Here is a 25,219-nt window from a genome sequence, read left to right on the forward strand (position 1 = left end):
AGTGTGTGGGCAGATTTAGAACAACTGACCAATGTTTAGAGGGCGAAATGGGAGGTTTATCGCCGTCCCAATTCACGTCTAGTTGAATCTTTGTAACCGATCCCGGAATAACGGTATGTGTGAATCATTAGCTGTTGACTTTACGACTAATGCAATAGGCTAATAAAGTGCGAGTCTTGATTACACTTACACAAGATAAATTAAACATTTGATATTGCTGTGTTATTGCCATTTTATAGATGTACCGTCATGGCTGCCTCTCTGACTAACGGGGACCCGTGAATGGATGAGTCATGGTAGATGCAGGCTTACATATCAAATAACCACTATCCATTATTGTTTAAGGCATACAACTGCCCAAGCCACGCAAAAAATACTTAAAGAATCATGTAATGTTAACTGGAAAAGCCGCTGACCATATCAAGTCAAGATTCCGTTCAAATTCAAACACACATTATAATTTACATCCGAAATGGTCACCGAATCCTCAGAAATCCCTTCTCATGATTGGTTTATCACAAAGTCGGCACTCGTAACGATAACCCTGGCTTCCTCGAAGGCGACCCTCGATAACTGCCGATAACAATGTAAATAGATAGCGACATTTGGTGAATGGAACCCAACAGCCTAACCAGAGGATGTCACTTCATAAATATTTATAATTTTGTACCGTTTTGTATTGTATCTACGTTTTGATTTTTTTCTGTGATTGCGGTAGATAAGTTTATTGCATTTGTTCCTTTTTTGTCTTTTAGTATAGTATCGTTTGGTGACGTAAAAACAGCTACAGCATTAACATACTTATAGGCCGCTAATCTGCTTTTGTCAAGAGGTATACTTGTGACATATTATATTACAACGCTTTAGTTTTCTATTCGGCTTCACTTTGAAGAGCTATCCTTTTTTGTGGAACGATTCCCAGCTTTCTCTTTTGAGGGCTACCGGCTAGTTCCTTGACCCATTTCACCTTCACTTTCAACTACATTTGAGCGTTTTAATGTCTCGCTCCGTTTCATCCTTTTCTTTTTCACTAAATTGTTGTTAAACAGTAAACAATTGACAATCGGCATCATATTTCATCGATCATTTCAAGCAATAGAACTTTCTACGATCATTGATCAGGAAATTATAACTGATATAATGCCACAGCGTATAACAATACCCCACAATTTAACCCTTCGGAATTCAAAGGTTAACCGTATGTGTCTTAGTATAATTATCGTGTGGAGTAACAGGATCTTGGTATGTGGGTTCTCGAGATGATAGTGGCAACATTGTATTAGGAGTCAGGTCGCCTAATGTACTGCTATCTGTGATGGATTACCCATGTTTCAATGCCACAGCTTTTCTTCCTAATGCGATAAATTACATACAATTTATAGTAAGATTTGTAGCTTTGTGTCCTTTATTCTGCCATTCCTACTTTCTTGATACGGCTCACCAACTTCAAAATATACAAATATGCAAACCGTAAGGGTGTTAAGTTCGGTGTAAGTTTCATTCAATCCATCTGTTACATAGTAGCTAGTCTCAAACCCGTCCTTATCCTCACCACATTTTTTATGCACTTAACCTTGGCCCATCCCGATCTAACGGCATCGTCATCCGACCGTTTTTTTCCTAACTTCGACGTCATTACACCCTGTCGCTACGTCCCAAATAAATTAAAAAGTCATCATACTACTCCACTTTTTGTTTATAAGCTTCACAATTCTGGTGATAGATTTTTTTTCCAACAAGTGTAACCAGTCGTTTTGTTCCGTTGCGTGATTATAATTATGGTTGATTAGCCACAAATGGGCGGTCCTCGGCAATGATAAATACATTAACTGCTGATTAATATTGTACTAGAATATCTGTTGGCTAATTAAGAGGATGTAGTTCAAGTACGTTATTTTTTGCGTTCCCGGAATAGTGATTCATAGGTATGATAAACTTTTGTAGTACAGTCCGATATAGATAATTGAGTTCCGATGGACATGAAATCTGCGAATTATGAGTAATTATTGTCTAAGCATTTGATATATGATTTCTTGCTTTCAAACAAGAGATTAGATATGATTTTAAGTAAAAAAAATGTAAGTAGGTAAGTATACTTTTATTAATCTTCATCTAAGTTTTTCATATCAAGACTTACTTATCGGCTGCAATACATGTCTATCTGATCTATCAATTCAAGTAGCTGTGTAGGTACCTCTTCTTAAGATACGTACATCCCTTAATTTCCAAATATTAGCCGCATCATCGACATCCAAATGATGATGTTGAGCAAGAAGTCATTATCACCATACTTCTCGAAACTTCGGCTCCCGATCGAACATCGCGATAAGCAAACATTGGAGCTCAATAAAAACTATAGTATCTTTATCAAAATAATACAGCTGTTTTGTATGAATGACTCATGTTGTGAACCAGCCGAAAAACCAAGTTATTCATGGATAATGACGTCATCGTTTGTGGAAATTCGCTGGTAAGCTGAGACACCTATGCGTGGGCAGTCTGGGAGAGAAAACCCAGGTAGTATTGTTCATAACGGCCACTTATATCTGCTTACTTTACCTGTAGGTACCCTTATAAAGGCCAAGGGCATATTTTGAGTGTATTCTCGGAATAAGTATTTTTAACCATTTTCATATACGATTCCAGTTTTTGAAAAGACACCCTTTTTATGATTGATAGCTTCTTGACTAACCACAATAAATGTGTTGTCAGCAAAATTATCTCCAGCCCATGTTTAATCCTGAGCCTTTATATCTTCAACAACAGATCCTAGCTTTTAATCAACTTCACAGTAAAAGCCGACACAATCATTTTAACCCCACAATGATCTTGTTCGTTATAATTATATTTTTTTCACCATAAAACCGCATAGCCATTTCCACTACGCTTGCGGCATGACATTTACATCTAGAATTCATTTTTTTCCAATTACCTACATTATTTTACGGGATGTTTTGACCTTAACCCGCACGCTGCAGTATTATTATCTCGCTATGGAGTTTATTATGACATTTACAACGAGAATCGAATAAATGATACGCTTTATTGTGGTTTTTTGTACGTTGAAATATTGATTAAACTATATCTTTTCGTCGATCTTATTGTTTATTGGGTTCTTGAGTCGATTGTGTACACGAGTATTTAATGTTCTCGATTTAGTATAGGTAGTATTTTCAGTAAATGTTTTTGAAGAACGGTAGAACAAATATGAATTTCTTGGTTTTGTTTATTTGGGTTTTGTCGGTATTCATTACATATCTTGAAACTAAACCAGCATCTTTTTACAGTGAGGTATTTGTAGATTAAATTAGGTAATTCACAGTAAAATACTAAGTCGTGGCTATGTATAAGGCCTGTGTACCTTTTGTCTTGTCTTCGACACGACACTTAACGTATATCCTACCTTTACATACCAAAGACCGCTTCACACCCCGATCTATGTCGTCCATTGCAGAAATACACGCAGACGATAAAGGCTTAAAATAGAGGCTGCATTACATTCCTACAGGCTGCTATCGCTCGTGATATATGGTTATATGGCTATGCGTGCGCGCAAGGTCGGCGCGGCATCTGCTGTACCGGCCCGACCGGACGCCGGCTGTGTTCCACTCCTGCGACGTTTACATGACGGTCATGAGCTGGTTCTGGTAATCATTTGCTATTGTCAGTCAGATTGTCAGTTCTGTAAGCCGGTGGTCTTTGAAGCGCGTTATGGGCTCGTGTGGTCTGATGACGTAGGCTCGTAGAGTTTAAGCGGTTTCTCCTTCTAAAGCTTTATGCTTGAATATTCAACATCTGAATCGTTCATATGTGCCTACTGATTTATCCAAATTCTGAAGACTGGAATTAGAGTAGGGAGTGTAATGATACTTCCCCTCTTCCTCAACAAAGTGCTTATTCATGGCCCATACTTGGCCCACTCCTCGTATACTTCACGATAGGTCATTTCACTTACTAGAGGGACGCTACATTATCTGTGTGTATTGTGTAATAAATTGAATAGTAGTTGCCAAGGCAACAACACCTCATTAAAGTACTGGCCATCAATCAAAGTTATCAGATCGCCAACCATGTTTGTGCAAATATCTCAACCGGAGCAGTCAGCCAGAGACTAATGAGGCGTCATACCAATAGATAATACACGAATGATGCCTAGGTTTTGTGCCAACTCATCTCGGCAATTGTAGGCCAGAATTCCTAAATGTGCTGCTTACGTCATGGAGTGAATGATTTGAGTCGGGTGCTGAAGCAAGTAGTTTATCGGCGAGGCGTGGCTGAAGCCAATAAATTCCGCGTCATATAAGACGCAGCTTAGCGCGCGCGCGGCGACGCTGCGTGCGAACCGGGTCACCGAGGGCTCTGACTCACGGCGCGTCCCCGCCGCGTACCTTCCACTGCAGGGGTGATTGCTCCCAGTAGCTATGCATCCGACACTTTTGTCGCGAAACCTAGCAAAAACGCGCATGCACAATGCAGGTGCACTAAATCAACATTCATTGTGCAAATTACAGGAATCACCGTCAAAGTCAAAGACAAGTTCTAGAAATCCGTCCCATTCAAACAATAATTCATACATTTGCCATCTCTGGGTGTCGCTTTTGTATGCAGCTGCATTATTCCAGAGATATGAAAACAAAATCTCGCGTCCTCACAGTCGGATGGACACATTGATCGCTGAACAAGTTCGAACACGCTTTTGTGAATGTAGAAAGGCGCGATTTTCTCCGGTGCATATCGCTAAAGCGCATCGTTTATGTTTGGGCCCATAAATCAGAAGTTTACCTTTTGACGTAGCCACCGCAGGTGTCCGCGCGGTATGATCGCGTCGAGACGGCATTGTGCGCTCAGCGATTGTTCCATTTCATTCACCTGCGATCTGTCCGGCCCTTATTAGCTCGTCTATCGCGAGCGTCATCCTTGCGTCCTGTTCACCGGCGCGCCGTCTCAAAGGTTGCCGTCGTCCACACAACAATTTGATATCTGGCAATTCGGTGATAAGATCCAGTCTCGTTTGTCACGCTGGCAGCGTTAGACCGGATGGGAAGCCGAGATGCTGTAATTTGGCCGCACAATACCGCGCAATAATAATCGCAGCCGTTCGTAATTGCGACGACATCCGTTGTACGAGATGTACGTACATGTGCACTCCGTGTGAAAGTTCGAAAGGGCCACTCGTTACCGGACCGAGTGTGTTATCAGAACCTGTTTTACGCATTTTAGATATATCGGCTTTCTTTACCGCTCGCCACTCCAGATAACTCATGTACCGACGATTTTATTGCTTTTAAATTGACAAGACTTTTTTTGTATGCTCGTGTTCGTTTACTTAATAAGGGATTAGAAGTCGTTTCACACCTTATACGTTTTGTTGATAAAAAACAATGTGACATGATGACAATGGAGGCCCTACCACAACATACGGTTGATTTGGTTCGACCGAGCGATTAAAGCTTTTGTCGGTTTTTAGGAGCGGAAGTTCCATTGTCGCGCCTGTCGTGTGGTCACTCACGAATTTGATTTGTGTGCGTGTTTTGACAATCGCTGTTAGATAAATGCTCTTCTCACCATTGATTTACTGTTGTGTCCGGTGCCAGAGCAATGAGGTTTTCACTAACGCGATGACGGGAACGAACAAATCCCCGAAAGCTGTTTGCGCAAACTCAGGTAGAAATGGGAAGGATTTTTACGACAAAAAATCAATTGTGAACGAAGCTCAATACGATAAGATCTGTTTCCGACTGTCTACTCTCTTCAACAGATAAATGTAACGTGGGGTTTAATTTTGTAATGTTATCGATAAAAAATATTTTACTTTCGTTGTGTTGTGGGCGTGGGACCCAAGAATCGATCGAAAAACTACCGGATATCCTCTAGTGTTTAGTATTAATGTAAACGTATAATGTTATGGAAATAATACCTTTTATCCTTTTAATTCAATGGGATTAAAAGATACTGTATAATTTGTATGATCTAGCTTTTTTATTCATCGTGCCCCTCTTTACAATTCTCAGTTTTCATGTGATTGAATTATAAAGGGTAAAATATTCTTGTGTATTTTTGAGAGCATCTTGAGAAACAGATACCAGTTTTAAGAAAAGGAAGTTAGGTAGACAGAGTCCAGTATTTTTTTAATATTTTTTTTTGGTTTTGATTCTTTCATATTATGCAGAATATGTTTGTTTTTGTATCCTTATCCAGTATTGAAACTACCTTATATATATCAAAACAAAGTGATCTTTTAACACCATTCAATGCATATACCATCCATCAACACTACCAATTGTCATAATCCGTTACTCAAACCAATTCGAATAGAACCTCTGCCTCAGTGTCCATCGCCAACATCATTGAACCGTCAAAAAAACAACTAATAAGCCTTCATAAAACTATAAAAAACTATTAAGTAACTATACATCTATCTGACGGTCTTAGATGAAAGATTCAATCACGAACCGAGACGGTTCTTAGAAGCTCGCCTCGTTTTTTCGCCCAAGTTCAATAGTTTTTGGAGATCCATGGGTCGTGGTTTGAAGCTAAGTTTGTAAGCATCTGGCTATATTTTTTTTTATGAAGTTTGTACTTGTAAGGTACTGTTTGCTTCTCTTTTATATTCTTATATAGCTTTTTTTCTTGAAGCCACTATTTGGTTACTTGCTTTTCTCCTATTGATTAATTCGTTTCTATATCTGGGATGAGTTCACCTTCATCCATCATTCTCCAATTTTATTTACAACTATCTTTATAGTCAAATATCCACGGAACCCACAGTATTCACAATTTCTGTCTTACCACATTTTTTCTTAGACACCAATCACTCGGGAGTCGTGAGCTGAGTTTTTTCAACGAGACCCGTTAGTGACCTGCACCCTACCCGCTTCCATCACAGATCACAACAAACATAAATAGTTCACACTACATCCATCCTTTATAAGGAAACATCTTCAAATTAACACGTACAAACGCAGCGTTGGACGTTGAACTTTGCGATAACATCATCTCACCGTCTACGTTTTGTTGCTCCTATACTTTTATGAATGTGTAAAATGCTAAGTGAATTTTTTTAAGGCTCCAAGAGATTTATTTGGTTTTTTCCTGGACCACCTCGCAGATGACAGTTTGATGATTAAGGGTCGCGAGACAAGCATATGTTGTGAATGAAACGTTTCTTTTGGACACCAAATTGGGGTGAGTGTGTCGTGGGAATGTTCCCTTTTTTATGAAAGTGGATTCTTACAAAATGTTTTCTAATAACGATTGCAGAGAAAGTGGAAGAAATTGGTACTGATGTCGTTACTTTTTATTGATAAAATTTCGTCAATCCTGCTTAAACTGTACTTGTCTGATTGAATTTAATTTGGAAATATTGACGTTTCACATTGAAGTTTTCACAGCGTCCAATTATTTTGGTGATGAAATTGAAATGGGATTCAATCTGAAAATTGAAAGGCTTAAGTAAAATATCGAATTATTAAAAAAAGAGATTTTTTACAAAAATGTAGTCCGGTCGTCATCAATGTCACTGTTAATATAAAAAATACGAAATTGCCTGCAAATTGAGTTTAAAATATTGTTATAGGTACCTACGTGTTTTTTTTCACAAAAGTGTTGAATTAATACTATCACAATCATAATATTGGCAATTCAATAAAGATTGTACGTTTTTGTTACGATTTACGTGAAATTTTTCATTTTTTTATTATAACTGCTCAAGTGTCGTGCGTAAATATAATGTTATAGAGCCGTTCTCTTTTTATCGAAAGTTTGATATTGACCATAATTTTTGATTATTTATTTTTCGCTCTGTATAAGATCTTTTGGTACGTGTAAATGGTAGTGTGTTCAAGTACTTTTATAAGCTATAAATATATGTATGTTATTTCTACATTGCATTGGCCATTATTTTTTTGCTTTCAGTTCGATTAAAAATATGACAAGTTAATGAAACAATTGAAATTTTATTTAGTTCTGCATTGAGTACAAATTTCCATCATTTCGGAAATAAATGCTGAAGTGGTCAATAAACCAATGTGAATGTCTTTGCAATAGGGATGCGACCATATCAACGAAAACTTGACCATATCGTAATAGAACGCTATATTCTACAAAATTACAAGCAACCAACACCCAACAATTGTCATTGACCGCCAACTCAATAAACCAAACCCATTATTACTTTTATTGAGTAAACATAAAAATAATAACATAACACGTGTGAACCATTGAAAACTAACAACAAAATAATTTAATATAAATTAAGGCAACGCGCCCTTAGAATAAACATGGTGTCCAAAATTGACTTATTATGGTATAAAAAGAAGGCTTGTTCCCATTAACTCCAAACCCATTGTTTTCTGTTAGCAAAGTTGTCATACTTTTCTTCTATTTCAGTCCAATATTTTGTAGAACAAAATAAATAAATTCGCTCCTAAAGTCGCTCCTTGTAAAACACTGATACTCAGTTGCATCCGGTTAGACTGGAAGCCGATCTCAAGTAGTTGGAAAAAGGCTCGGGAGATGATGATGATGATGATGAAAATAAATAAATTAAAATGTACCTTCGAATTCCTTCCACATGGCACCAAAGATTTTGTGTATTGTCAGCAAACTATCAAAATCTTTTGGAGCTCGGGTTAAGGACTTTATTATTTTGAAATATTTAAATAAAACTACTTTTACGGATTTTATCGCAAGTCCTTGCAAAAGAAAACCGATTCCTACCTAGGATGATTCGCGAGGCTATTGAAATTAAAAAACATCCTTTCAATAGAGAAGATGGCTGGTGCATACCACTACCTGCTTGAAATCCCATCATACGAGGGTCACACTGAAAGTTTTTAGAACTGGCCACTTATAAACAATATAATAAAAAATAATTCTAAAATTCGAAAATAGAACTCTTTACCAATATTACTGTATAGGTATATTTAATTCATTTGTCATTTGTTTTACGATTTGGCGGCAAATTGAAAATTGTCTGTGTCACGTCAACATGAATTTAACACGAGAAAATTTTCGTGCAATGATTTTTTATGACTTTCGATGTCATTTAAGTCAACAAGAAAGTTATGATAGACTACGATTGGCCTTTCACGATGAAGCCCCATCTCGTGCGACTGTTTACAACTGGTTTAATGAGTTTAAACGTAGTCGCACTAATCTCACTGATGATTTACCTGAGGGACGGCCTTTTACGTCGACGACTGAAGATAACATCTGTGTTTTGCGGCGTATGATAGAGACTGATAGAAGAGTGACCTATCAGCAGATTCGGACAAGCTTAGGCATCGTTATGAGTCAAGTGCACAAAATCCTCCACGAACATTAAGCGGTCAGGAAGCTTTACGCCTGGTGGATACCTCATAATTTGACTGAGGCTCAAAAACTCCATAGTGTGGATTGGTGCCGTAAAATGATTAAAAGATTTAACGGAGGTGAATCAAATGCTGTGTTCGACGTACTAACACTACAATAAAACATATAATAAAACGAATAACTGGCTAATGTAACCAGTTTCAGATTTTCTAAGAACTTTCAGTTTGACCCTCGTAGAAACTATTAAATCAAAATCCAAGCCTACAACTGCTCGACCTATGGATACAGTGAGCTCGTTTTGCGTGAATTGGATTGTCAATAATAATCAACTAAATGTAGGGTAGCTGTTTGTAACTAATATATCAAGCCGACCAACACCTTAGTCTGCCCGTGACCATGGATGCTGTAAAGGATCCGAAACGTCGGGATTAAATAATATAATATAACCGCGATAAAATCCGTAAAAGTAGTTTTATTTAAATGTCTAATATTCGCGTAAGTGTCAGAAATCAATATTTTGAAATAATTGTTTTTTTTTCACTTTTTCACTTTGGCCCCATTGGGTAGGATTTAGTGGAGCAGATGGGAACAAGCCAAAAAGAATATTATGTCGCCACAATGGTGTGACGTATATTATTCGGATCATGGCGCCGTGACGACATACATGGTTTTGGTTAAGTAGGTATCATGTGTATGCTCCTTGTTAGAGGTAAAATATTTTATTTAATGGTAAATATTATGAAACTGTGTTCCTTAACTGACCTTTCGGAACAAGGATTCTGAAATAAGCACTACAAATTATACAGTTTTTTTATTATTATTATATAGCAACTATATTTTTTTAAGAAGAAAACGGAATTATAGAGAGTTATTAAAAAAAACGAAACTTGAAGTCTCACCTTAAGTGTCAAAATCATGCTATACTTACACGACAACACATTATTTATTAAAAAAATCGGAAATTAAGTCATTTTATAGACCAATTCGTTTTGAACTTAGCCAACGTGAAATACATTTGAATACATATGTATTTATGATACTTATGCTCCATGTCTATTAAAATGCGTTTGAAACGAAGATAAATCGATCACAGCAATGTCGATGTGTTACGATAATATTGCAATTTGTTAAATAAACCAGTTGTACAAGGAAAACGGTCAGTTGAAGGTTTAGCGGAAGGTTCTATGCAGTTATTATATTGTTTATTATATTAATAACTAGTCTGACGTTTTGTATCTATTTGTGGATACGGCGATCATTGATTACCATGTTATTCTAGTGCCTTTATTTCTAAATGTTTCAAAGTCTTATAGGCGAAGTTCGATATTATGGAGTCCCAAAATGTATTTACTATGTTCTAGCTCTGAATCCACTTCGCTTTGCCCAAATGTAACTATTTTAATTTATAATAAACAGGGACGTAATCAACAGTTTAAACCAAATATACAAAAAGTTGCGTCATTTTTATCCATTTTATTGATTAAATTTATTTTATTACATAGGTCGTGTCAATCTCTACAACTTATCATTAACACAATCTGCGAAGCTACTGCACTATAATCTGCTGATGTAGTCGGAGAGCCGCCGTTATCAGTGTCACAATGCGGCGATACCGTCGCACTGCGCATTCGTGCCGTGTTCCGACTCCGCGACTATAATATTTAAGGCGCGTTGAACTGCTGTAGGATATTTTTTATTATTTTTGAATTAAACTACGGCATCATGCCTAGGTATACTTCTGTACTTTACCTATTGTTTATGACTCCTGGGTAACTTGTTAGGTTAGGTTTTCCAGTTTTGAAAACTTTATAGAACAAAATGTTCTTGCTTTTTTTTTAAGATAAGTACTATATTTTTATTCACATAGATATTTTTTGTTTACACATTGTTAAGTAGTGTGATTAATGTTTACACCCTTTCTATGATTATGAAAATGAATCATATAGATTTTTAGTCCTGGTCAAAAGTTAGAAAAAACAACTACATAATAATATTTACTCAATAATAAATCGAAAGCCTCCCCCAAAGGGTGGTATCACCACATTCGCAGTGGTTCGCTTACCGCAGCCGGCCCCACGACCAGACTAACTAATTGAGCAATATTGTAAGGTCAAAATGTTATTCCTGCTCGTTATCACCAGCTTCCGTTGATCATAGCCACCGCTTTGTAATACTGGTTCCTCTATAAGGAAATACGATAGCAAAAGATATGCTTCTATTGAATTCAGGACTTGATAAGCGATTCGTTTTGACTTGTATTTTGAGCTTGTGGCTACCTACATACTATTCATAGTGTGTTTTCGTATAAAAGATTTAGAAAAAAAGATTTTTGTCACAAAGTATGCTTCACTGCATGACACTAACTTTGCAAAAATATTCGTCACAAAACAAACAGACAGACCAAACTAGCACTATGTACTCAGTCAGGCCACTGCACTATCCAATTAGCAAGTTCTAGACAAACAAAATATCGTAAAGCCAGTCAACCGGGCTGCTCACACCATGACCAATCGCTGACGCAACTACCAACCTGGTCAATTCTAATCTGTCTTATCTAGATTGGCATAGCACTTGCATAAACTTGGAGGCTATTAAACATGGCCGCTGTGACGCAGATCAAGCTGATGTGCTGAGGTTTTATGAAGAGTGCTCAAGTACTGGTTGAGTAGACATCTCGTCTCTAGGTTTACGCGGCTTCGCACATATTTCACACATTGTTACAGACTCTCTGATTGTATGTCGAGATTCATCACGTTTGCTCGGCTGGGGCTTCACGCTTCCTAGTCGTCTAACAGGTTCCTATTGTTCTTCACTTACTATTATTGTTTATTAACATTCCTAACGGGGATGAAACTCTAGCAAACATTTTACACTTCTAAATAATTCACAACTTTTAATGTCTCCTCATCGCTCATTGATTCATATTGACCAGTCGTTTCTTTGAAATCGTGCGTCAAATGATCGTTTAAGTTAATGAAGAGTCTTGTACAATAATGACGGTTTAACCATGAAGTTTGTATAGCTCATTCCCCAAGCTCAGTTTAATGCTGGCCTCGAGCGTATCATTTAGAGGCAACGACTTAATGGCATGTTGTGTCTCTTCAATTGTCATATATTTGTCCACAATGCTAACGGATATCATTAGTGCAACAAGTAGGGCGAACCGTATTTGTAATAGAAAGGACAATTTTCAATATTGTTTTTATGAGTGGCGGGTGCCGGACAAAGGTTTATTGTATCGCTTCTGGGTCTAGGTTGCGGTCACACGATATTGCTGTTACGTGTAAGTTCATAGCTACAAGTGTTCCCAATGGATTTCATATTGAATTGCCCTTTATTGAAAATCTATACATACTGTTGTAACATCCATGTTGAACTTGGAAAGTCCTCTTTAAGAATATGTTTGTATGTTTATGAGTAAGGACCTACTTATATAAACGTTTTATCTATCTGTCTAACTACGTCTGCAAAAGGAATTCCATAGAAAACCCTATCATAATCTGCAAAGAAACTCGTGACCATGAAAAAAATCTCCACAGCAATTTTTAACCCATACCGTTAAAGCGAAACAAATTAAATGTTGAAACGAGTATGATCGACGTGTATGATTGAAATTGTTTTCAGTTTTCATGTTATTCATAATTGTACAGGTATTTTATTGTAACCGCTCGCCGTAATGCGCTGAAATCCAACGGTTTTCGAGGCCACCGTGAACCGGGAAATTGTCATGGTGGAAAACATGTATTGTTACAAAATATCGCTTTGATAACAACACTGTGGATTGCGGATATACTGGCTGTGGTCTTTCTTTGAAGGCGAATATAATTCCATTGAAATAAAATTGTTTGATGGCTCTTATGGACACGTCCTCTTCCTGAGAATCCTTTTCATTTACGCCTAGTACGAATTCCATTCCTGTAATTCCTTGTAACATTATAGAAGATGAAATGCTGCGCCGACACCTAATAAAATTTCTATAAGGGCTGAAGGATTGTTATGATTATAATCGAATTTAATCCATTTCTCGCAATATCAGCACCGTGTGAGTTGCCAATAAGTTGCAAAAAGCAAGTCATGCTAATATACACGAACACCGAGATATGAAACCAATGCAGCGTGTAGCAAAACGGTAACGTGGATAAGAAAATTCCTCAACAATTTCCATGATAAATTTTCGTGAGAAATTATTAAACAGCTTGTTGTTGAGGACTGAATAAAAACAGTGCGAACTCTGTGCTTATCTTTCCGCACAATTTGTGGCCATAATGGAGGGAAATGCAAAAACTTGACGTCGGTAAACGGTGGTCCGACAACCCATCATTATTCATGCACTATTGCAATTTTTAGACCTTGGTACTTGACATGAATATGTAATGTTCTGCCATTCTCCCATGGGTGTTGAGAGAAATACACCTCTGTCGGTATACACAGCTCTTTTGGAGTATTTCAATGTTGACTGTGATGTTTCCCGCGGTTTTAGCAACAGATGTCAGGGAGATTTGGGAAAACTTTGACACTAGAGCTCTTTAGGTCATTTAATAAACCCGCAACTCAAAAGATAAGCCCCATCCTGAAGAAATACTTGTCACACCAGGGTCTACTACACTAAGTTAAACTTGGAATAACTTGCCGACTATGTTTGAACCAGAATGTTTTACTATTCTTTGGTTTGCAGTCCGATAAAAAAATATTGCTGGGAGACATTTTGTCTTTTACTTGAGTTTTTAAATAGAAAGGCAGTACCTAAGTGACTAGCATAAGTGTGCGTGCCAGTTTATACCTCCTTAGAATCTCCTAACTCTATAAAGTCCTTGATAACTGTATACTAACAAAATGTTTACTAGCACATATCAGTTAGTTCTGAGATAATGATCGCGGTATCTTTGTCATCGCATGCGTGCGCGCAACCTCGGTGATTATAGGTTATCGAATGTAGGACGATGTGTTGGTAAACTTGGTTTGTTGTCATGATAATATTGCTACAAACCTTGGAATAAAGTACCTATATTAATTAACTCCTGTTCCCAATACAAATCAACAGATACATTATCATCATCCTCCGAGCCTGTTCCCAACTATGTTGCGGTCTAACCAGATGTAGGCGAGTACTTTTAGTGGCGAGTGCTTTACGAGGAGCGACTGCCTATCTGACCTCCTCAACCCAGTTACGCGGGCAACCCAATGCCCCTTGGTTAGACTGGTGTCAGACTTACTGGCTTCTGACTACCCGTAACGACTGCCAAAGATGTTCAATGACAGCCGGAACCTACAGTTTAACGTGCCATCCGAAATAAACAGATACATATTTAGATAGAATATTGGGCACCTAAAACTGTATTTCTGTTTTTCATGTCAACACTCTTAAAACAACTACATGCAAATTGATAGGAGGTATATTGAATTGAAACGTACTAAAGGTCATTGTTATTTATTACTTGGAATGGGTCTTCAGAATCTGTAGAAATCCGCTGGTTTTCCTTATACAAGTGAAATTTTGCAAAATGCATTGGCGTTCAGTGCGCTACACTTATCTGATCAGCCGGTCGGTATGTGTTATTTTATCTGCGGATCTTGGTTAACGCTTCTCTTACGGTAAAGATACAGTAAGATCAGTCGTCTACATGTCTGATACTGTTCGATGGAAATTCTATAGTTTTTGACTCGTGTAGGTACTTACTATGGATTTTTAAAACCAGTAAACGAAACTGGCTACATATTTTTTGGGAATAGTATAAACTGTTGAGTAAAATACTGTTTTACTGCAGTTAAAACTCAAAGATCACAGGTAAATAACCCATACCGGTTCTGAACAAGTTTTCGTAAAATAAGCCTTGAAAGTCATGAGTAAAATGGCATATATCTCAATAGCTGTAAGTAAAGCGGCCACACGCAATACAAAAATCGAGGCAACAGAATGAAGTAGCAACTCATACAACTTCATCGGGAGCCGTCTAACCACTACATAAACAATCGATTAAACTGCAACCAACAGTCGATGGCACAGCTTCGCAACTGTCGAGCCTCCCTGCAGCCATTAACTGCACCGAGCGCTAAACTTAATCGCTATCTATAAATAGACGCGTCTGACTCGGCAGACGTCTCACTACAACTCTAGCGGATACCAACGTCATATCTGCAACTTCACTGCACTCGACAAACAACCTTATCTACCCCACCTACAGAACACTTCGCTCTGCTACTTCTCGATTGTAAAATATAATACACAGTTTTCATAGTCGAGATGTTGCTATGCAATTCTGAATCGTACACAAACGCAACAAGGTCGGATGTAGGTCGTAGTACTACAGCGGCGCTCGGATACGTAGGCTGCAAGTTAGGTCGGAAAATGAAGCGCCGTTTATAGTACTCATTATAGTACTATCGTAGTACTGTGTGAGTGTGTGCGTGACGGCGTGTGTTGCGCTGCAATCGGGTGCAGCGCGCGGATGTGTGCGTGTAGCGTGCTTATACTCGTGAATGGAGATTGTATTTATGTTTCCCTGTCTGAGGTCGGACTGCGGGTTTATTGATTTTTTTTTCATTACGCCCAGTTTTAGCTCGCGTCGGATGCAAGGGAATGGGAAAATAGTAATGGAGTAGTAGTTGCTTGTCAGTTTGACGTACACTTTTTTATTACGTTTTAGTGGGCCGCATTAGTGGAGGGAAAATGGGGGGTTTAGAATGAATTTGCGTCTGTGTACGGTCGGTTTGTGTGTGTGCGTAGTAGTACGCGAGTAGATGGAGTTTCGCGTAGTTGTCTAATGAGTCCTAGTTTATAAACAGACGGTAGATCGTTAACGTTTTAGGTTTTGGCTGCGCTTTCTCCAACTTTCTGAGGGTCATTGAGCGTTGTTCGCTTGTTTGCGTGGGAACAACTTCCTGATCACATTATTTAGTTATAATTGTGTGGATAACAAGATGTATATGTATTTATTCTTTAATAAATATTTGTTTTCTATTTGCAGGTACCTTCCATACACCGCATGCCACCACTTGCAGCAATGGTAAATATATTGAATTAAAATCCTACTTATTTATACCATGTATATCCAATCAGTTATTTGGTCTATTGTGTATTTATATCCTTAAAGATAAGGTTTTATATATTACACATAAGTTAACTGGAAAACGAAGTAGGCTGTTATTTGCTCAGTAATTTAAAATGAAATAAAAATGATTCGATATCAGCGTCCTTAGTAACAGTATAATCAATATTATTTGATTATGATTACATTAGTCACGTGTGTTAGCAAACGCTACTATTATATTTTCTATATACCTAGTATCGAACGTTTAGAATAAAATACTGAAAATATCGATATTTTGCTTAAAATATTAAATAAATTTTTATCGAATATTTTTGTATATCTGTAACTCTTAAGAGTAACAGATAAAGATTTTAGATGAACTACAGTTGTTTCATAACGTTATTATGAAATACGTCTGAAATATGACCTTTTAAATGAATATTGTGCGGGACGGACGTAGCTCAGAAGCAGGTACTATGGGGTGGCTTCGAGACGTTGACGCCCCGTCGGTCGCTGGTTCTTGGACGTCTGGGCGAGTGGACTGTATTTACGATGTGGCGAGAAACAGGAATTTCAGAAACAAGAATACGTTTAGACGGGTTCTAGACTCTCTGCTACTATAGGTTCAGGAATGCCGGTGAAATAATAAGTCTTCATATATTTTTCAGGAGTCTTGAAGGGACGAGCTTCGACGCACTTACCATACTTTAATTACACTATTTACTTTTCACTATTTACTTGTTATACTATCAAAATATCCATACCGATGACTACGATTTGTACGGCGGCGCTTGCGCACCGAATGAGCTCGAAACTTTACCGTGACGAGCACCTCGATTTCTCGTCCCTCCGACCAACTCAGTTTTATTGACCTTTCAATTTAACAGCCGTATTACAAACAATTGGTACATGATATCATTACAGGACACATAGCGTCAGACGCCCCATGAAGTGCGCTACTGAACTATACCACACACACCCTGTATACCTTCAGGGCTGAAATACTATAACCGAATAACTATAAAAAACTATGTGAAATCGGCCCTTATGTGAAGATTATCTCGAGATAAAAAACAAACTATGGGGGTTATCTCAATACGAAAGGTAGTGTGTGTTAGGGCATTTCATGGGCTATCTGGCGATAGTAATCCTAACAATGTGACCTAAGCCCTAGTATTGTTAATTTGCATGTGAAATGAAAGTCAAAGCACAGACATTATTTATTGCTCTATAACTTAAACTATTAACAATATTTCTATAAATTAAGTTATTTTCTATACAATGAGACCTAGGCTTTCAGTTAAACACTATTTCACTAATGAAAGTCTAGGATTTTTGCTATCGAGAAATGTTTACATAGGTAAATCAGGCCTTAAACGGCAGAACTATTAGGTTTATTATACATAATTAGGTAGGTTAAGGTTACAGCTACAAAACTATTACAATTTGGCATCAAAAAACACTATAATTTACAAATTAAAGCACTATCAAAATCTAAACACAATTCTATAACAATTTAGAAAGAGGGTGCACGTGAAAAACATACCTTGGCGCGGCTCACGGCACTTTTGCTCATTACCCTCATCACAAAATTGTTAGAGTATAAATAGTTACGCGCATACACGAACGCTCAGGCATTATGATTTTGCACTCGCGGCGCACGGATGCGTCTGTCGCGAACAAATATCGATTCTCCGGTAGAATGAATCATACATAAAAAGGTACCTACTAAGATAGCCATTTATTACAATGGTACAAGAATTAAAGACTTACATAATATTATCTGTCACGCACATTATATTAATCACTATCTTTTACAAGCACTCTAGGATTGACACGTATCTTAATTTCGTATAAATCTTTTCAATCTTATCGACCAATGAGCTGTCTAAAGCTTGCGATTATCGATAATTTCCCCCGGCCTTCAATTTTGTCGTTGTGGACCCAGTTTATCGATAGATAACACATCGATAAAAGGGGCCGCAGTAGCCACAGTTAACTATTACTCATGTCGCACAACTGTACATACTCCACTGTGTATACTAGTTAAATAAAATTAAACCGTCTGTCTTCGAATGAATCACTCGATTATAACAATCGATACTAAGTATTCGGATTACGGCGGACTCGATAATCGTATCTATTTGCGTAACAGTTTTTCTATTAGTTTCAAAGTTTCATTAAAAAGCAATTTCATGGTTTTGCCGATGAAAGGGCCAGTAAAGGCATTTGTAGACTGGCGCGTAACAACCGCATCTTAGCGCACGTACCGAACGGAACGGATTGAATGAAATTATCGATACGAGTACGTTCCGAAAGATGAAAAATCTCAAATATTATCTTACCAATGAGATCATATGTATGTAATTTAATTTAAGTGTTTACACATGCAAATCATGACAGAATATTTTTTCTTATCAAACTTAACAATTAATGTGTCCTTGTGGGTGCTGATAGACTGGCGCCATGCACTATCGTCGGCACGCACCTTAAGGCAAGAAAATCCCCGCAGCACTTCTTGCAGTTTAATAAGGAAAATGGAATCGTCTTGCGATGAGTCAGCGCATTCTATTAATATCACACAATTACTTTACCATTACACAATGTTGTTTCTGATATACTTTGAAAATATCAATGTCGATTTTTGGGTGACATGTTTTCATATCAATTTTATTTGAGTACCTGTCCCCGTAGTTCAAGCGTCCTGAAGGAAATTCATTCAGTACGGTAATGAAACGTCCTTTACTTACTCAGGCTCTAGACTTTCTCCGTATCAAAATTCAATTGAATCGGTTTGATTCAGTAGTTCAGGCGTATAAAATAAGCGTAGTGAATAAACACAGCTACTGGTTAATACCTAATTTAACTTTAAATACTTAATAATGTATTAAGTATGTAATTTACTAAGTTACTTTAAAATATTTTAATTTACTAAGATCGTTAATATTTTATTTCACACATACTACATACAGTCGCGTGCACATTACATAAGACAAAAACACGTGCTCACTGATATTTGAGCAGTGATAGCACTGATAACAATTATTATATGATATCTGCAGTAAACCGAGAATTATGTGACCTTGCATAACTCACTAAATTAACTGAGTGACACAATTAAATATGTACTTACTAAAAAACATACGGTGGAGTGATGACTTGCGCAAGGCGGCTGGCAGGAGCTGGATGCGAGCAGCCGAAAATCGATCTCAGTGGCGTGCACTTGGAGAGGCCTATGTCCAGCAGTGGACTGTTATAGGCTGATGATGATGAAAAAATATATAAAAATTATGGAAATAAAATTGCCTTAATGTTTCGACTGACTATATCTTCTCTGGAGTCCACCTAAGTTGATTCGGATCATTATTTTAGGCTTAGACATCTGTACGATGAGTATTATAGTTACTTATACGTAGTATAAAGTTATTTCGATTGAAGGTAGATATAGGGAAGATTTATAACTAAGCAAAATCCTTAAAACCTTTAAAACGAGAGTGTGTTAGAATCAGTGATATCTCCTGAAATGTAAGACTAATCTCTGTTCTCTCAAAAAAAGTATCGCTATCAAACCGAGACATGGACAATGGACATCACTAAATACCTAACGTGAACAAAAAGAATCGAATTAAAGTTTGTCGCCTCACCTTGGAATCCAGCGTGTTATAATAAGAAATATTTGCGTCACACTCGCATTACTGAAAGGTTTATACAGGCATTGTAAGCGATTTGTTCAGCTGTACCGCGCCTGTTGCCACGGGTAAATTCACCTATTGTTCTTACATTGAAATCTACTGAATGTATGTCAACGGGTCAGTTTCTATAGATTATAATTAAGACTGCCATTGCGCAATGACGTCAGTTCTGAAATCACGTTATCGATTCTCGTGATACTTAATCGATAATAATCGATAAGTCTTCTTCATTCAACAAATGCGCCGTTCCTTTCTTTTTTTCTCTAAATGACGTTTCGCTGCAATCGGTTCGATATGCATATGAATACGCAAATGTTATTTTGTTCATTAATTTTAATTGTTTCAATAACATGTACGTTTTAGAAATATAGGCAGTTTTACGGGTTTACGATACAGAGATTTTGGGTAAACAGAGTATTTTTTGAGATTTTGGGTAAGTAGATGATTACGTAAATCGTCTTTGTCTCAGCGCTCAGAAATTATGTAAAATTATAATTTACCTACTTGATTTTTTCACCTCAGTAATTTTAAAAGGTATGCATAAAATCTATTGTTATTTTGCACTAAACCAGTTAGGTACTGTGTGACGGGGTTATATCGTATATCAACTTTGGGAATTCATATGATATTATAACTGACCCGGATTAACAAAATTAGCACCAGACTGGTCACTGGTCAGCCTATACAATTGCAATTAAACTGTCTGGCGATTTTGGCATACGAACATATTACAAATATAATGAGTTGTAGGTAGAATATAAATTTTATTCAACATCATGACATAGGAAACGTTTAAAAAATAGATAAGTAATAAATCTAAATGTAGAATAATGAAACGGCTCGATTCATAAATAGCAAACTAGAAAATAAATACAGTTGAACTGTGACACGACCTAGAATACGGTTCAGCTATATTCGCTTTCTTTCTAAACGAAACAAAGGATAATAACTTAAAACTGAAAAGTAAAATATCACGTACTTTTTACAGAAAACAATGTATAAAACATACAATAAAAACAAACTTGTGATAAATAACGCTTCTACATAATGAAGACATTAAATCTTAATTTTACAAAATGCTTCATCCGACTAAGTGGTCCCCATCGCCTATAAATTTTATGATTTTTATAGTCAATAGCCCACATCACCGGTCCCCTTCATAATGCTAATTCTCACTAATTAATATTGTTGATCCGTTAAACTTTAACTCAACGCGATTATAATAATGATAACGAAGTTCCCAGGCTTCTTACCTAAAGAAACTCAAGGAACGCTTAACAGAATTACCATACAGATAAAATGAGAAGTATTTATTATGCTTACATCTACTCTGTTTATAAATATTATCCGACTATTGAGGGCACATGCGATAATCGGAGGGAACTCAATGGGAACCGTAATCAGAAAGGGGATATTCTGGCCAAGCTTTCTGTATCAGAACCAATAGCCATGACACTACCCAAGTCAGTCATTGCAAGAGAGAAAAGCTCTTTGCTCACTGGACATGGCGACAAATTAATATGGACCCTGGTTTTATATAAACTGATGTACTCCAGGGGTCAAGTTAGTTTGGAGGCAATGTAGGATTAAGAAACGGGGTAAATAGTCAAGATTACGACGGGGCGTGGGCGAAATCGAGGCCATGACGAAACTGATTGATAACGTTCCATTATACGTATTCTGATAAACTCTGTTGCTATGCCAGAAACCGCGGCTACAAGTTTTTTTTGTTCATTGTATTCTTATGTTAAAATAGGACGCACATGACTGTGCCCGCCTGTGGGTGGACTTGTGTAGGATACGCTAAAATTGTAGATTCTGGGAAGAATTACGATGACGGCTCGCCATCACTGACACCCTGGATCAGCTATCAATAAACATCATGAATGCTTCAACAATTTCATACGATTCTATAAAAAGCTTATCCCAAAAAATCAATGCTGTAGCACTAAATTAGCTTTACATTTGGGATACATAATTAACATAGCCGAAACTGTAGTCACTATAAAAATACCTTATTTCTTTTTATAGCCTGTTAAATTGTCATGAATGGAGCGCTTCCAAATCGTTCAGAACGGAGTTTTCCAAACGTGTCAACGGCTTCCCGCCATCTATTTTGGGGCGAAAAATCATCACAGTTCTAAATAATGTCACCTACGTTTGGCGGGAAGCTACTGACACTCAAATCTTGCCTATAAATTATATTTGAAGCAGTTACCTTGCTTTTAATGTTCAAGCAAATTGGCTGAACACTAAAATATATTTTTATAAATTATGTACACTCGTCTCAGACGTGTTCTGTCTGCGATATAGCTATTTGTATTCGTAAGTTATAATAAAAATTACGTTCAACGTCGTTAGTCAAATGTAATCTTTTAGCGACGCAAAATTTGCCGGTTCTTGCATCACTTAACTCCCTATCAACACCGCTAAAAATAAAAATATCAGCTTGTGTTGGTCCTAAAATGATCCATTCATGATGTTCTCTGAGCCATTCATGTTCCCGGGTTCAGCTATTGATCCAAAAACTTACTAAACGCTGACTCATGCGGTCTATATTAATCTTTCTTCACCCCCTTGCCGGATTTATTGCAGTATTCGTCACAGCGTAATACAACCAATTTAAAATGGCAATGCATTTCTCCGTAGCGCGAAAGTTTTTGTTAATGCATACAACAATGAAACATGGATTATTAAATTTAATAGCTTATGATACGTCATCATTTTCGTTTGAAGCTCGAGGGTGTGGAGTGAAGACGTCGTTCTAGTGACTTGGCACTTTTGCATCTTCATTTTAATTGACTGCGTTTGACGTGCGATCAGTTTTGTTACTTTCGTCAAGTGTTGCAGATGTCTCGCCTTTATAAACATTCTCCCCACGGACCTCATTATTATCGACTTTCGATATATTGTCAACTATTGTACATTCGATATGAAATAAAATAAGTGAGACGTTACCTTTATTGTAATCCTCTTGAGGTCTGACTCCCTTTGTGCTGGTCATACTCTCATAGAAAAAATATTTCGTATTATTTCTCATTATTATCTTGATCTCTCATCTTCATTTCTTTGCCTCCTTTTCCCTGGTTTTGTTTTGGTATTGTTCGTTTTATTATTATTCTAAATGAGCTTAAAATTTTTGTTTCAGATCTAACGCGACCCGTCTGAAGCTCAGCATTATTTCATCTAGCGTTAAGTTTATTTCCGTTCACCATTATATTAGACTCTTTATGTTAGAATCAAACCGTGTAAAATGTTTGTTCCTACAAACCCTAGTTTGATCTGGAATATTACGAAATGTGTAGTCGATACTCATCACCGGTCTTTGACTTACATTTTTAGTACCATCTCTATAACGTGATAGTGCTCTACCGCAGTTTCGTATATTCTTAGGGAGATTTGATTCATGACTTGGAGAAGTCCAATATTGTTACATTAAGTAATATACATATTTACCATCAGTTATGGTAAAATCTCGGAGGAAAATGCAAAAATGCTCCTTTAGTTTATAAGTTTTATGACTTTTGTGATCTTTACAACGTTTTTTCCGTTTTCCTCCGCGATCGTCTCAAGTTCGCGCATTTTCATTGTTTTATTACTCAATTATTTATTTGTGTTGTCTATACGTGTTTTGAATTATATTGACTAACAAATACTAAACAATTCTAACGCATGACTCCTTATTTTTACTATATCAACTCGCGAGTATGCATGACATCAAATAATGTTGTTTTAATAGTTTAATCATTTTAGTTTAAATTGTTTTTGTTCAATATTTAGACAACCTGCTACACTGACATGTTTATATTTTAATTAAGTTTAATAGTTTATTGTAATTTATATATATTGATTGTGTTTACTTCAACAATTTGTAAATTTTATCAATCATCATTATCATATCAGTCGTTTACAGTCATACGCCTTGCTCCATAAAACTTGATTTTACGTTAAACTGTGATCGCTTAAATTCGAGTTTTAGTTTATGCATGGCAATTCCCGGGGTTGCTTTCTAGTTTTTTTATTAAGAAAAATTTGATTATGCAATCTGTTAATTACATCAATCAGTCAAATTATCCAATGAAAAAGTAATTGTAATTGTTTTTATTTGTAATGATTTTAAATTGGGTTATAATAAACATTTCGGCATGAATAGTGGTTTCATTGAGAGTCCATGTGGCGTCAGTCCCACAGTTATTTCGCATGTCTTGTGAACGTTGAATGGCACGTTTGGAGGTCGGACATAAAGTCATTTTTCAATTAATCCAATGTCATCAGGACGACTCGACCTCTGCACCGAACAGGCTAAGTACCTATTCGCTTACAATTCCTTTACGATAATAAACTTTATAGGTATAATAATAATGATGAATTCCTCTTTGCTCATGCCATCTCGATATAGACTTGAGAGTAAATTTGTACAGTTGTTTCCTTAGTGAACTTTTGTGAGTTAAATAGCGGCTATGAGATGGAGAAGTTGGCCGTTACTACGGGAAATGTATAAGCTGAAGATATTTCTGTAATAAATAGGTCGCATTTGATGTGTCAGTGGCTCACCAGCTGATTTACTCAGTGTTTATCTGCAAGCCAAATTGTTTGTAATACATTCGTATTGTTGTTCCACTAAAGTGCTTAAATGCAGGTGTTAAACAAATACCGCTCCCACTATATCATCGTACTTTGACCCGTTTTATTTATTTATGCTCAGAATAAATCTAGTATGTTTTGATGGGGTTCATGATTTACAAGTATGACGCCTGCATTTTTAGTTTTATGACTATCACGAGATTTGAAGGAAATATTAACTGCTCTGGAGATGTTTACATATTTATTTCGGGCGTCAAACGCAGATTAAATGGTGTTTAAGATGGTTTACTGGAGAAGTTTTATTGCCTGCAGTCATCTTGTTACTGCACCAAGCCAAAAAGACTTAGCATTTAAAAATATACACGAATTAGTCTGTTATTTTTAACAAATACAAAAAGGACACATTCTTGTAACAGCTTAGTAAGATATTTCATTTATAAATCAAACAAATGACAACAACAACTTTGAGGGCGTGTCAGCAATTACAAATAAGCTGATTTGTATATTTAAACATGTAAATAACAAGCAGTAATTGTGAAATTTGCTTATTTAACGCTTGCAACTGCATAATTCTTTTAGTAGGCCTCGACAAACAACAGTTAC

At 36.8% G+C, this 25,219-nt stretch overlaps 1 protein-coding gene across 2 annotated transcripts in view; it reads left to right on the forward strand.

Moving 5' to 3' along the window:
- The window catches only part of LOC110373699 (mitochondrial cardiolipin hydrolase), a 106,462-nt gene extending 82,280 nt beyond the window's left edge, over positions 1–24,182 (forward strand). For both annotated transcript variants that reach the window (XR_010276946.1, XM_049850530.2), the window contains 2 exons: positions 16,278–16,316; positions 23,181–24,182. The gene's annotated coding sequence lies outside the window, so the exon portion shown is untranslated. The remainder of the gene's footprint in view (positions 1–16,277; positions 16,317–23,180) is intronic.
- The last annotated feature ends 1,037 nt before the right edge of the window (positions 24,183–25,219 follow it).

This window comes from Helicoverpa armigera, chromosome 11, assembly GCF_030705265.1.
Source record: "Helicoverpa armigera isolate CAAS_96S chromosome 11, ASM3070526v1, whole genome shotgun sequence".
Taxonomy (NCBI): Eukaryota; Metazoa; Arthropoda; class Insecta; order Lepidoptera; family Noctuidae; genus Helicoverpa; species Helicoverpa armigera.